The 15897-nt window shown below is 36.8% G+C and overlaps 1 long non-coding RNA gene across 1 annotated transcript; it reads right to left on the bottom strand.

Moving 5' to 3' along the window:
- Positions 1–9414: 9414 nt before the first annotated feature.
- LOC125793119 (uncharacterized) lies at positions 9415–13678 on the bottom strand. The gene is made up of 3 exons (XR_007432703.1): positions 13584–13678; positions 11021–11050; positions 9415–10619 (listed from the first exon to the last, which is right to left on the bottom strand). It is a non-coding gene; the product is annotated as an uncharacterized LOC125793119 (long non-coding RNA).
- Between the last annotated feature and the right edge of the window lie 2219 nt (positions 13679–15897).

Genomic DNA, 15897 nt, shown 5'->3' with positions numbered 1-15897 from the left:
TATGGCATCAACATGACCAGTGTCGTGCATTCTCACTGACTTACCCCCGACCATGTCCGGTGAGCGGAGTTCTTGTCCAGTATTGTCCGAGTCGAAAGTAGTCCGGCATGTTTGCTGGGGTCACGAAACGAAAGCGTTTTTCTTCCCAAAACAGTACGAGTGCAAAAGAGTGATTTATTTGCATAACAAAAAACGGTGTCTGCAAAAGTCACGCCTCATTATCACTGGGGCACTACTGAAGTCTCCATAGTGTTGGGGTTGTTGCTCTGTGCTGCCCATAAAGTGTCCATTGTGGCTGTTGAGGTGTTGCTGTTCCTCAATGTAAAGAGAGGGGGTTGGCCTTGGGTGGTGCACTGGGCGTGCTTGTAGCCTTGGGCTATTCCAGCAATGCAGAGTAAACACTCTAACTCTCTTGGCTGACTGAAGTCTCTGGCCTTTTCTCAGCACTCTGCATTCAACTGCCACCAGAAAATTTAAGCCAAGAACACCTGTGTACTCGGCTAAGGACCCCCCCCCCCCCCCCCCCACACCAAACAATAACAGGAGGAGATCAACTGTGGTACTTTCACAGCTTTCTCAGGCTGCCAGAGAGCTTGGTGGGGCTCTCTGTGTAGCCTTGGGCCATTCTGGTGCACCTGGCCACTTGTGATTGAATGGAGCTATGCATTAGCCACGTGCTGACCATCTGATGTGTTAGGCATATATTTTTACAAATGTGGAGTTGTTTCTATAATGTCAGTAGCTTTTACTAATTTGTCAGTGGTTGCACAGTGATTGACTATACGTAGTTCTGGAACAGAGAACATGTGTTAGTGTTTTGAAATAATTAGTTAATGTGGATCCAGGTTTTTGTTTTGTGAGAACAAAATGTGCTTTTGTGCAGGAAATCAACTATTCGGTTTATTGTATAAGGTGGGTGTGTTGCTGTATTTAGAGTTTAGAAAAAGTGTCTAAAGTACTGATAAACGCTTCTTAGCAGCTGTAAAAAACTGTAAAGAATCTTAGTTAGACATTTGAAAACAAGCTAAAATGAAAAGGTACAAACTATTTTTAAATGGTACGGAGTAGAAAGTAAAAATGAAGATGTAAAAATAATTATTCCCATAAAGTGTAGATAACCTACATTTCTACTTAAGTAAAGTAACAAAGTATTTGTTCTTTATTATTTGACACCTCTGGAAATAAATAGTTCTTCTACAATAAGAGAGAAGGATAAAAAGAGTGTGTGGCAGTGTTTAAATAAAAGTAAGGATTATTTTTATATTTGTGTATTTTAATTGTGCACATATGGAACTAAGGCTAATGACATTTATAATAACATTTTTCTAGAGTTTGACAACAATGTCATGTCCCTACCGTGCTCCTTTTTTACTGAATGACTGCCACAGACTATTTTTGTCTACACAGTAGTTCTATATAATAAATATCACTCAATTACTTAAAATTTACTTAAAAAAAACAAACGTGATGCATTTCTGTAATGTCACTAGCTTTTATTTTTTTCACAGTGGTTGCACAGTGATTGACTAAAGAAAAAATGGTGTCTAAAGTACTGGTAAACGTTTTCTTAGCAGCTATTAAAAAAAACTGTAGTAGGAAATATGTGTAATGCTTCTGGAGGACATTCTTTAATGTTTAATGACCTGTTCCAACATAAATGTTTTTATTTGTATAAGTAAGTACTTTCTTTTTATTAATACCTAAAAAATGTATACATGATTTTATTATGTATTCTAAATATACTGGTTTGCACTACATACACTCCGTTTGTTATAATGTCTATTTTATTATACCACACAATATACAGGATTATGGTAGCTGTAGTATGTATTTAGAATTCCTGATGCAACACTCGTGTTTGGGTTAGAAATAAAAACTGGATCTAATAGTGTGTTTTTCTCCGTTGTAGCATGATTAATAATCTGTGTGAATCCTTTTGATTGGAATAAGTTTAGAATGGGTTTGTTCATGTTACTCAGTTGATCTTCATTAAAGTCTCCACACACCACAGCAGGTTTGTAGTCCATGATCTCCAGGAAGTTCAAAAGGGCATCTAGGTTTTGCATGAAGTCTGACAGTCTGTAGTTTGGAGGTCTGTACACAACTGCAATCACAACCTGTTTTGGAGAATCAACCTTTAATAGCAAAAACTCCAGATCTGTGACATTCTGCACATATTGCACTGATCGAGCCTGAAGGTGATTTTTAACATAAATGGCAACCCCTCCTCCACTTTTGTTGGATAGATGAGTGTAGTTAGTGTAGGAAACATGTCTGTTATGCTGATACATTCTATAACCATTCAACTGAAGACAGTCAGGAACAGCAGAACCGGTCAGATGAGTCTCAGTCAGACACAGAACATCTGATAGGAGGAGTTCATGATGGGTTTTGATATCTTCAATATGACTCTGTAGACCCTCTGTGTTGTGATGTATTATCTTCAGTGTTGAGCTCAGATTTGGGTCTCTTGCAATGTGCAGAAATGGCTGGACAGTTTGCAGGTCAGCTTTGGGCATGTTCTCCAGTGCAGCGCTGATTTCAGGATCACAGAAAATTTTCTTTTCATCAAAGTCAATAATGTGTAGTCCACCTAGTGATGTAGTTCGACTCAGTGCAACATAAGCCATGCCTGGTTCAAATATTTTCTTTAGTGACACGACAGCAGAATGAGTTGTCATTCCCTGCACTTTATGAGCAGTGCATGCAAAGGCTAACTTTAAAGGAAACTGTCTTCGAACTGTTCCTTTCTTTTTCAGACTTTCCTCTTCTCTCTCAAAGTAAACGACATTATCAGTTTCTCCAGGTACTTTATTGCGGTGTTTCCTTCCTGCATCAGCATTATCCAGCTCAACACCGATCATCTGAACCACAGGAACACTGTTACGGGTCTGTGTGATTATTTTAGCCACTTTACCAAAAGATCCATTCACCAGCCCAGATTCTACATCAATATTTCTGGTGATCATCACTCGTGCACCAACTGCCACCTGTAGTGTGTCCATTAGATCACCTTTCTCTCCTTTAAAAGGGGCACCCTGTTTCTGCATCTGTCCTGATCGAGGGTCTTTCTTATAATCCTCTGCATCTATATTAGTGATATCTGAAAATCGTGTGGTTATGGCTGCTGAGTTAAAATCATCCACCTCTTTATTAGTAGGAAATATGTGTAATGCTTCTGGGGGACAGTCTTCAATAGGTTTAATGACCTGTTCCAGCACACGTCTGTCAGCATCAGTCAGAGCTTCATGTTTCTGTTTTACTCTCAGTCTGTTCAGCAGCTCAGCAAAGGCAAGATCATCTTTCTGACGCATGATTTCAGTCAGTGTGATCATCTTAAAGTGATCTCTCCAGAAGTCCAGCACATGATCCTCATACACACACAGTGGCCTGGCCCTTCCTAGTGGTGGTAACTGCTGGAAATCACCGACAGCCATAATAGAAATGTTACCAAAGGGTTTATCATTTCCCTTAATCTGCTGCAATCTCCAATTTACATAGGCGAATAATGGTTTAGACACCATGGATATTTCATCAATGATCATGATCTGTAAATTAGAAAAGTTTGCTCTGATCTCATCCAGACTGTTTCCAAGTCCCTGATATGGAGGTTTCAGGCTTCTTGGGAGTTTCAGGAGTGCGTGGAGTGTTTTTCCATTAATGTTATGACTGGCACAGCCGGTAAATGCACTTAGAAGCACTGTGGGTTTGGACATATCAGCTTCCTCTCTTACACATGGCAGTTTCTGTAAGATTTTGGTGGCCTCTGCATACACAGACTTAATAAGGTGACTTTTTCCTGTTCCTGCTGTTCCAGCTACATAATAAAAAAACGGTTCTGGATTTTCATTCTGCACTTTTCTTTTACACCAATCCCTTATCTTATAGAACACAGCAGCTTGTGTCTCATTCAGGCTCTGATACATTTTTCTGATCACTGCAGGATTCACCTGTGGAGCTTCTATTACAGGCATGGCTGTTCTGTTATCAGATGTGGATGGAGCAAAATCTGGAACATCATCTGCTTCAGTTATATCAGTGGGATCTGTGGGTTCTTGCTCAATCATGCACTCTAATCGGATCAGTTCATTTGTTGGAGCCAAGTTAGTCCAGGCATCTTCAATAGGACCATTCTGTTCAAAATTCTCAATGGCCTTATCAATAGCTTCACTGTGCTTTTCATACTTCTTTCTGTTCTCATTTACAGTGGTGTAAACACGCTGCAGTGTGTCTGTTCCTGGGAGTTTAACTGAGGCAAAGGCATAAAAGGCTTCATACGTGTTGAACTGAGCAGTTTTAAGCTGTGAGCTGCTGCGGTGTGGCAGGTACAATTTTAGTACTGTTCCATAAAATTTTTCTGGATGTTTCTGTTGTGAAAAACGCGCAAATCGAATGATGGCAGGCTTTCCTCTGGTTCGCTTTTTGATGTGTCCCATGTCATTCTGCAGTGGAAGTACATTTTTACCCTTTCTCTGATCTGCATAAACAATCCGATATTCACTTGCAAATTCAGACATGCACATGTTCTCAAACTCTGGTGTTTCAGGCCTGGCCATGTACTTTTCTGCTAATCCAGTCATCCACACATTCTCATCATCAGGGGCTTTGTCCTGTAAGCAGCTCATAGGCAGACTCATCTTTACTGCGTTATCATCAGTCGGTATGAAAATCACAGCACGGGATGATGATTTCAGTTTCAGACTGCAGGTTCGGGCTACAGCTTCCTGTGCACTGACCTCTCTGTTTTTAGCATAGGCATGCATCACCTGTTTCATGCTTTCTTTTTCAGATGTGGTGGGACACATGTCTTTTATCACTCATTTCAGGTATTCACTCATCTCGTGTTCACCTTTTGAGATATATGACAGAATGTACATTATACAGGTGTACGGGTTTAGGATGTATTGGATATCCATGTTGGCGTCCCAGGCTCTGAGCAGCAATGGATTGTAGCCGTTTACCCAGCAATCATTTGGTTCACGTTGCATTATAACTACACTTGCTGAACTGAGACTGTTTACATTGTCTTTGTACTCTTTGTACGTCATTTTTACAGTTTCTAGCAGCTGTGTGATGCTTTCAAAGTTCTGAGTCTTATCATTCAGCAGATCCCACACTGGCTGAAGCTTTGATTTAGCTTGTGTCACAGGTTCATCTTTTTCTGCACCTTCATCATCTGAGTCAGTGTCAGGGGGTGGTCTGGGGCGTGTAATGAGTGTTTTCCTCATGGGAGGTTTAGGAAATCCAAACCTGCAGTGTTTATTATTCTTTTTGCATGATTTAGAGTGATTTCTGCTGTGTGTTTGAACTTCTGAGACAATTCTGTTCAGTTCAGGGTCTGTGTTTGGGTCTGGCAGTTTGCATGAGACGTGTCTGTCAATGAAATCACAAACATCCTGATCTTGGTCATTCTCAAACTCTGGAGCACCTTTTACCCAGAATAAGCAGTGAATGTGTGGAGAGCCTCTCTGTTGGAACTCAACGCGAAAAAAGAAGTCAACGATCTGACCAATGGGCTGAGCAGGAGACTGAATAAGGTTCATAAGAGCTTCTACACGTTTCTCAAACATGCGCATGGCTGTGACAGGATTACTGCGCAGTATCTCACATTTCTCTGACCAGTCCAGGGATGCAAAGTCCACAGATTCACCTTGCTGTGCTTTAATTGCTGTGATCACTTCGGGCCATCTCATCTCTGCAGCACTGAATGTACAGAAGAATGTGGGAGTTCCTAATTGACGAAGCATTGCAAAAAGGTCTCTGAGTGTTTTCTGCCAAAAGGCTGGTGTCCCACGAAGGGGTTGCATAAAACGGCTTCCCTCATTATTGTGTATGAGTTTCTCTAATTCACGTTTGTCCTGTAAGAGTGCACTGTTGATTTTCCGGCCTTCACGTGTCACTGATTTTGCTTTTCTCAGCTGGATTGACATGCTGGAAGTTGCTTGATTCATTTCAGTAACAAACTGAGCAAAGAAAATGTAGTTTGTGTCTCTTGCAAAGCGATTATCAGCAGAAAACAGCCTGGCATTAAAATATCTGCTGGGTGAGAGAGCTGTGTGTCTGTCTGGTTCATCAAATGTGTTTTCACCTGTTGGAAACTGAACAGGAAAAGCCATTGCTTCCAGTTTAGGAACTTTAAACATGCTTACTGGATTGTTTTTCTCAGCTGGGGCAATGCAAAATATTCCATCATTGAACGACAACAGATGCTGACCGAGATCTGGAGGTTGTAGACATGTGTCTAATGCAAGACCTGTGTTCTGTTCTGTGCTTTCAGCCTCATTATCTACATCATGTTCACTCTCAGGGTTCTGCTCTACTGTTTCATCATTGTCAGAGTTCGTGTTCAAGTCTAATTCATCTTCTGGAATATCATCAGCATTTATTTGGTCTGGAAAATCATCAAATAATTCATCCTGCTCCACATTGTTTATTACAATGTCTCTGTATTCAGGGTGGATTTCCTTCAGTTTAAGTAGGGCAGACAGGACCTTCTGCATGGATATGGTCTGGAACTGGTAATGGCCTGAGTAACACAGTCGTCTTTTCAGCTTCACTGTGAGTAGCTGTGATTCACTGCTGGGTCTGGGTAAAACATTTACTGTTGTTTCAACATCTGAAGGAACCGACACAACAGCACCTTTAATAGCTCTCTGCTGACCTTTGGGAAGACTGATGACCTTGGCAAAACACACATATTTAGATATAACATGTCTCTCCAGTATATTTAAATCACACAGTTCTGTTGGAATGGGTGCAAGTTGGAGTTTGTTTGCAGAAGCGATGGAAGGCATTCTCCCTTTACTCAAATTATCATGACAGCTGTGGCAGATCCACTCATGTTTCATTTCTTCAGGTGCACAGCTATCAGGACACTCAGAGGAACAGGTGTGAACATATTTTCCAGTCAAGCAATTTGAAGGTACTGCTGGGTTTCTTTGGTAGTTTGTGTGATCACACAGACGGACCTGATCAGAAAATAATGCTCTGTGACAGACTGTGCAAAGTAACTTGGACCAGCTTTTATAATTTCCTTAAAATGAACTAGAGCTTTTAACACTTGTGGATTCAGGCTTTCATTGTTTAGTGATTGTTGTGTTTGTAATGGTGTGTTTCCCTGTAGCTGGAAACGGTTTAGTCTGTATTTCCTCTGTATTGGTTGTGCACAGTGTATCTTGTGTAAGGCATCACGTCTAGATGCTCTGTTTTTTAACCGCAGTAAACATTGTTCTCTGTGATTTATCCTGAAATGCACATCAGTCTGGTGCAGGCTTTTAAATTTCAGTTTCTTCTGCTCAGAAAAAGTGAGATCGGTTCTGTATCGATAAGTAAAATACTGTTTCTGTCTTTTCCTGAAAGCCTCATCTTTTCTGTAGCTGTTTGTAATGTACTGTCTTTGTTTTTCTCTGTAATCTGGGTTATTTCTGTAGCTGTTTGTAACATACCGCCTTTGTTTTTCTCTGTAATCTGGATTACATTTGTACCTGTAGGTAATGTGCAGTTTTTGCTTTGCTTTATACACTGAGTTTATTATGTAATTAAATTTCACAGACTTTTGCTTCGCAAGTTTGTAATTTACATTTTCAGTGTAAAACACTCGGCTGCGCTGTTTCATCTTTTCTTTGAATTTGGGATCATTTGCATATTTGCTTGTCCGGCTTAATCTGTTCTTCACTCCCTGTGTCTGTGCGGACTCTTTTCTCTTAATGTGTTTTTGACGTTAATAAAGCCTTCTTTTTTGAGTTTTGGTTAATTTAGTCACAGGTTGTGGCACAGATTGGCTAATGTCAGCCTGCAGATCAGGACAAGGGTCTTCTGTTATTTGATTATCAGTAGTGTCTGCAGCAGTTGCTGTGTTTATGTTCACAAAAGACACGGGGAGGAGCTCATACTGATGATAATCTTTCAGTTTAAGACACACCTGGTACAGTATTAGTAATCTTTCAGTCATGTCCTCTAAATTTGCAAATGTGAGCATCACAGCTGTACCTGCGTTCTCATCAGCTTCTAGTCCGTCAGGTGTTCTACAGTGAGGATCAAAGAACCCAAATCTACCTGAGCGATCTCTGAACACAGCAACACACGTTCCTCCAGTGATCAGCAGAGCATCAGTTACATCACCTCTCAGACAGTTTAGTGCTCTCTCCAAATTCACATACTCATCCATCCCCTGTGGGGCTTCGTCTCTCAGAAACCCGAATCTCTGTGGGTGTTTAATAACACTGTAACACTGCGTGTCTGTCTCTAGTGTACAGGGAAGCTCATCAGATGCCAGCAGGTTACTCTGAAACCTCCCTTCATTCAGTAACGATCGTTTAACCTGAGTATAAACAGCATCACCCTGTGTTAATATCTGGTCTAGGTTTAGGCTGGTCAGGTCGTTATTTTCACTGTGTACTGCTAGAAATGTAAGTGAATTACAGGTACACTGAACTCCTCTACTAAACAGCTCATAGCGGTCATCGTCTTGATTATGAAATGCACAGACTGTGGCCACGTGTGTACTAACGTTGTTTACCAGCTGTTCAGCACTTTCGGGTTTTACCTTTGCTGCCTCACGCTGCTTTGCTGCGACGGCTTTCTTGCTTTTCTTCGGCATTTTTTTAGTTTTAACAGTATACCACAGTAAACCTTGATATAAAAAATGTAAATCTTACCCAGTGAAATGTCCAAGAAGTTCTTGCAATTTTATTGTTCACTACTCAAATATATTGTTTAGCTACTTTTGCTTGATTAGTTTGTTACTGCTGTATAGCAAGTACTTCAAATAACAACCTAATAAAATGTCCACAACTATATGAAGTGAAATGGGTATAATTTTCTGATTGAAGAAACTTTACCCAGCTGAGATATATATCCCTTACAATGTTTTTTAAATAAAGAATTTCAGTTTTTTCCAAAGACTATGTATATTTTTCCTCAATTTAATCAAATTATTTTTCACACTTACAAAACTAAGTACCCAAGTTATATAACAACCTAACAAAATGTCCAGATCTTACCCAGTAAACTCTGAAATGTCCAAGACGTTCTTGCAGTTTTAATGTTGGGTACACAAATATATTGTTTAGCTACTTTTGCTTGATTAGTTTGTTACTGCTGTAAAGCAAGTACCTCAAATAACAACCTAACAAAATGTCCACAACTATATAGAGTGAAATGGGTATAATACCTTTTCTGATTGAAGAACCTTTATCCAAATTAGATATATATATCCCTTACAACGTTTCGTTAAAGACTATGTATATTTTTCCTCAATTTAATCAAATTATTTTTCAAAACTCAGTACCCAAGATATGTGTTGGTTCAAGATATCAATTTACTAGAGTCAGTTTCTAAAAGCAAAAATAGTTTCTTATGAAACAACCTTATTTATAAGGCTTAAATAGATCTAAAATATATTCAGAAAAAAACTTAGTATCCACACACAATATTTAATATAACAATAAAGTGTACATATAATTCAAAAACAGAAGGAATCCAATCCACAAGCAATATGCAGTCTTTAATAAATGAAAGTTGGATTAAAATTATGAATAAGCAATAAAATGGCAAGGAAATTAACTAAATGTAATGATGTGGATGTTTGACAGTCTTCAAATGCAGATAAGGTCCAGATGGAGATGGTCTTCAGCTTCAGATAGTCTGCTTCTTTAGATCACCAGAACTGAAACAAATCACAAGAAAATACTAACAGGATAAATAAGGAAAAAGGTCTGTTCAAAGGATTATCTTGTCACAACAGTGTTTTTAAAGGGTTCCGTTTTCAGGGGGTTCAGTTTTCACAAATGTCTGTCTTCAAAGGGTGTTTTGTATTCACAACAGTGTCTGATCTCAAATGGTTATGGTTTTACAACAATATTATCTCAAATTGTTCTGTTTTCTCAACAGAGTCAGTTTAGTGCCGTTTTCTCAACAGAGTCAGTTTGGTGCCGTTTTCTCAACAGAGTCAGTTTGGTGCCGTTTTCTCAACAGAGTAAGTTTGGTGCCGTTTTCTCAACAGAGTCAGTTTAGTGCCGTTTTCTCAACAGAGTCAGTTTGGTGCCGTTTTCTCAACAGAGTAAGTTTGGTGCCGTTTTCTCAACAGAGTAAGTTTGGTGCCGTTTTCTCAACAGAGTCAGTTTGGTGCCGTTTTCTCAACAGAGTAAGTTTGGTGCCGTTTTCTCAACAGAGTCAGTTTAGTGCCGTTTTCTCAACAGAGTAAGTTTGGTGCCGTTTTCTCAACAGAGTCAGTTTAGTGCCGTTTTCTCAACAGAGTCAGTTTAGTGCCGTTTTCTCAACAGAGTCAGTTTGGTGCCGTTTTCTCAACAGAGTAAGTTTGGTGCCGTTTTCTCAACAGAGTAAGTTTGGTGCCGTTTTCTCAACAGAGTCAGTTTGGTGCCGTTTTCTCAACAGAGTCAGTTTGGTGCCGTTTTCTCAACAGAGTTAGTTTGGTGCCGTTTTCTCAACAGAGTCAGTTTGGTGCCGTTTTCTCAACAGAGTCAGTTTGGTGCCGTTTTCTCAACAGAGTTAGTTTGGTGCCGTTTTCTCAACAGAGTCAGTTTGGTGCCGTTTTCTCAACAGAGTCAGTTTGGTGCCGTTTTCTCAACAGAGTCAGTTTGGAGAAGGACTTTCGGGACCTGTAAAAACAGAGAAATGCAAAATGCACTAACATTAGGTTTTGTTCTAACAACTTCTAACAGCTACCTCTAATAAATAAACTACATTCAGATAAAAGTTTTATACATACATAAATTACAGCCTACAAATTATTTGTCTAACAAATGTAAATCTTAAGGCTAGTGAAGCAGGATTTTAAAAAAGACATACTATTGAATTTAGTGAAGAGTAACATCTAGCTGTTGAACAAGGAACAGTGAGCTACACAGAGCTGCTATAAACCTAATCTCACTAATATTATCTGATCAGAGGATCGGCTAAATTGAGAAATATCGGCTGATCACAGACTTTACTTTAAGATCTTTCCATTTCTAATTATGAATTATTTAACTGTTCAAATTGATCAATTGTTTATACTTACAAGTGCTATAACGCCACAGCTTTCTTGATCCTGTACAATTAAAAAAGGAAGTAATTACAACCACATTTCAACTCACAACCACAATAAATAATATGAAGTCAATTATATGTCAGATGCAAACTTAAGCGTCTTTTAGAATCTTGAAAAGCACTATATAAATTAAATGTATTAGTATTATTATTATTATAATCATTACAGTACACTCCACAATTTACTAAGTAAAATTTACATTTAAAATGTCTAGCATATTTTTACTGTTGTTAACATTGTTAGTGTGTCAACAGGCAAAAACTTACTTACTTTTAAAAACCGAAAATAAATAAATTATTTTCAACTTATACTGTAACAGCAATAACTATTAAAAATGAGTTAATTAGATATTAATTACTTTATTAATTTTATTACACATCTTTTTAAGAAAATTGTGATTTTTTTTAAATTGCAATGTTGAGTTAACATTTATTGGCATTTATAACAAAATAGATGTTTAACACCCTAATTTGCTATAATTTACAATTAACAATTAAAGTTTAATGCTGAATAATACAAAACCCCTTAGACAGACTTTAGAATATTTTAGTCAAATACATTTATTAAAAATATTTAGAACAGAGAGCTTGTTACTAATTGTGTCGAGAAGGGTAAAGCTGCAGCCTCGGAGACTGCAGTTTTAGGACCCGAAGTTTCAGGACCTGCAGTTTTCGCGACACTGCCACTTTAAAAAAGTGATCGTGGACACGATGGATTACAGTCGGAAAGTGAATCAAGTTATAGCCTAAATTTAAAGTATTAAAATATTCAGATGTTTTGAATTAGACATCAATGTAATCTACACAGGATGTGACTGTATATGTAACCTTAGCCTAAAAAGCATTACAAGCACCTAACATTACGTGTTAACCTAGGATTGCTTGCTTCAAAACATCTATTAGCCTTTTAGTTATATTTTTAATGAAAGAATAGCACGATATGATAATTAGTTCTGCTTAGCACATTGATTGAAATATAAAATATGACAATGTCTGTATTATATGTTTACCACGTTTCAGTACATTAAACCAGTGTAACGTTAGCCTACTTTCTTGGGTGTAACGATAAATACTTATTTAATGAATACTGATGAACTATATAGTTAAGTTAATAATCTTAAACAATACGTGTTGTCATTTATAATAATAATTTTATGTTTTTTTTTTTTATTTTACACATTATCAAGTCTGCTTTTCAAGATGCATATAACAATTAGGTTATGTTTTTACCATCCTTAATATAAAAGCTGCATGTAAGTTTGAAGGGGGCTGCTTACTATTTGTAAAAAATAAAATTAACTTTAAAAGGAACTAGAGTTTGCCTCATTTTAAATGGTGCTGTCTGTTTACAATTAAATATATATATATATATATATATATATATATATATATATATATATATAAGAACTGAAAATTTGTCATTTTTAATCATAATTAAGAATTGCTCATATATTTGAAGAATATTGAGATTTTTTTTTACAATATCGCCCAGCTCTAATAGACACTAGAGTAGTTTGAAGTTCCAAAAAGATTTCAATCTTCCGAAAAGTAGTTTGAATCCATTTCAGATATTAAATAAAGTTACATATTAATATTAAATATTATAGCCCAAGTCTTTCTTGTTTCTCTGATATGTGGTTGGGAGTTCTAAGACATATTTTAAGACAGAGTAATATTTGGGTGAAATAAACACTAAAAGTGTAAGTAGCTGAATTGGTGATATTTGTGTGAAATAAGCCTTTAAATCTTTAAGTAGTTAAACATTGATATTATATTAAGGAATAGTAAGTCATTAATTTCGCTAGGTGGCAGTGTCGCGAAAACAAAGGGTCCTACAACTGCTAGTCCTAAAACTGCAGTCTCCAAGGCTGCAGCTTTATACTATTGATTGTGTCTGCGGTAGATTTTGAACAGTGATGATAATAGATAACCCCAGTCAGGAACAGAACCTGTTAAAATAATGTTTAAATGCTTGTAATTGTACATACATAATCATGGAGAAAGAGAAAATTTGCAGCAGCGTTGCAGTAGTGTTCAGTCAGTCAGTCTTTAGAACACTTTACATTGGTTTAAACCAGATTAAACCGGTTTAAACCAGTGCATGGCAGACTGCAGTGGATGGCTAGCCGCTAGTGCTAGCTAAAATACTGCCTGAAAAAGTGAAAAGCCCAATAATGAACTAGCTAGCTAGCTCATTATGCTTTTTTATTTTCTGTTTCTCAAATATTCAGGTGTCTGAGGTCTGTGTACGAGTGTAAATGTTAGAATTCCCTGTATCATTCTGAGGGAGCTAACGCTAGTTAGCCCGCTAACTCTGAGCTGCCTGTTAGCTAGAGCGCTAGCTACCAAGGTTTGTACAAACACAGAAATAACAGTATTTTAGCCTTTCTTTTCTAAATAATTCTGTATGATTTATATTTATTTGTCGGATTTCTAACTAAATATACGAAGAAGACATTAAACGTGGCGTTTTTGTTGTATTTTCACCGTTATCACACATTAAACTCATTCCAGTGACTGTTAGCCACACTTACCTCAGACCAAGCAATAAGCCGCTCCTCTGCGCGCGCTGCTAGGGCACGTCTGTGGGGCGCGTCCAGTTCACAACATGGTCCCTTCTCCCTACTCCCTATGATTCCTTATTGTAGGTAAAATACCTTTTACACAATGTTCTTTTTATTTCAGAGAAAAAGGCACTGAGGAAAACAGTAACGAGGTTAAGGACTTACAGTTAAACAGTTCAGTGCTTCAGTGGGTGTAAAATGAAAAGCTTATTAACTAATCAAGTGCACTTCAGAAGAAATGAGTGGGCTCTCTCCTTCATTATGTTTTTAAGGTTCGAGTGGTCATTTACTGCTTTACTGCCACCTACAGGTGACATTATGTAGTAAAAACACCTCTTTCAACGAATTTTCTGTAAACACAGTTGAAATCTATAAATTTAAATGGCAAGAATCCTCAGTTTTTTTATTTGACTGTACATTTTTTAAAGGGAATGTTTATGGGGTTTCAGTGTAAAAACACACTCACTGAACACAGGCTTGGGTGTAAAAATACAGACCAGTAAAGTAGTTAGATATTTTTTACATTTTGCTGTAAATAAGAAGCAACGCACATTTTAAAACCGAATGGAACACAGATATAATCTTTAGTTTCACTGTTTAATTAAGTTTAAGGTCTCCTTTACCCTAGATTATTAATTATTTAAACACTGTTATGTTCACAAGCATTTTTTTCCTCTTGGCTGGAGTGCATTATGGCAGCGAAGGACTGTTTGTGTGTGTTTTAATGGGTTTGTGTTTGTGTGTGAGTTTCTGAAAATAATACAGTCTATGGTTGCTCTTTTTTTGATTATTGCCACAGCATATTTTGAGTAAATAAATAGCACAGAAAGTTAGTGAGTCAAAGACAAATAAATGAGATTCCTTTTGTTAAAAGAAATGTTATTTATCTGTAATTTTAAAGAAAAAAGAATCTTATTGACAATTTATTGTAATATTACTTTCATTTACTTCAAAATATATGTATTTTGACATTTTTATGCTGTAAATTGTTTGAAAAACTCTGTCAAATAACAAAACACACTGTTATTTACATGATGGCAACCTTCAGATAACAGATATCATATAAGAATATATGATACTGTAAAAGAATTTAAATCTGTTAAAAGTGAAAGATTTCAGGTAATTATAGGACAAGTTCTTGTAAAATTACTAACTTCCATTCTGTAAGGAGTGTATGACATAAAAAAAAAGAAAATATGTTAAAAAGAAAATATTTCATGTAATTAGAGGACAAGTTCTTGTAAAATGACTTATTACTCTGATTTATAAGGAGTGTATGATACTTTTTTAAGAATTAAAATCTGTTTAGCAACCATTTTATTTTTCTATGTTATTAGCGCACTTTTCCAAGATAACTTAAAGTTCGTTATCAAACTTTCCCTTTCTAGATGTTGGATCATTGGCTTCTGTTACAGTCTGAAATCCCTGTATTTTTTTTATATATCAATTGTCATATCATATTGTATGCAATAATATTACCAAATAAAATCATATATTACATTTTTGTAGTAGTGTATTCTTAAAACTAAGTAAGTATATATTTTTGGGCCATATTACTTAGTTGTATCCCCATCATTTAGCCAAACATTGCATTTAATCTTCACATCGAATGATTTAAGATTCTTTTAAACATTTTTTTAAAGTATACTTTAATATGAAGATATAAAATAATATAAAATATTATATTTGCAACCCTGTAAATATAACATAAACAAGCTTCGACACTTCAGCATCCACATGGACTCATGAACAACCACAAAGCAACACATTCAGAAACAGTATAAACAAACAAACTTATAAACAAACGTATAAACAAACAAACAAACTTAATCATTAAATACTGGGCTGTCCAGGGCGCAAATTACCCCTCCCTCCATGGTGACCCTAATGGTGAGGGGCAAAGCAGGGACAATGCCGTCAATGTTGCCAGCCCAAATTTCCGCTGGAACCACAAACTCCTCCATACTGGCACATAGGAGAACGGTGTCATTGTTGGCATTTGTGGAGATCCCAACAATCTCAAGCTCAGATGTTTTTGTGCCTTCACATTTCTGTTAAAAAATAAAGGGTTTATTAGAGACTTTATTTTACACAGTTAAAAATAGTTCCTAAACTGTCTGTTTCTTTGTAGAATCATGAACACTCATTAAAAGTTATTTGCATCATAAAATAGTTCATTAACAACAACAATATTTGTTAACAATACAGGGCCATCTTAAAAAAATAGAAAATCATTGAAAAGTTACTTTATTTCAGTAATTCAGTTCAAAATGTGAAACTCATA

The sequence above is a fragment of the Astyanax mexicanus genome, unplaced genomic scaffold (genome assembly GCF_023375975.1).
Source record: "Astyanax mexicanus isolate ESR-SI-001 unplaced genomic scaffold, AstMex3_surface scaffold_37, whole genome shotgun sequence".
NCBI classification, from domain to species: domain Eukaryota; kingdom Metazoa; phylum Chordata; class Actinopteri; order Characiformes; family Acestrorhamphidae; genus Astyanax; species Astyanax mexicanus.
The sequence above is the reverse complement of the archived record's forward strand: the minus strand, read 5'-3'. Positions and strand labels throughout refer to the sequence as shown.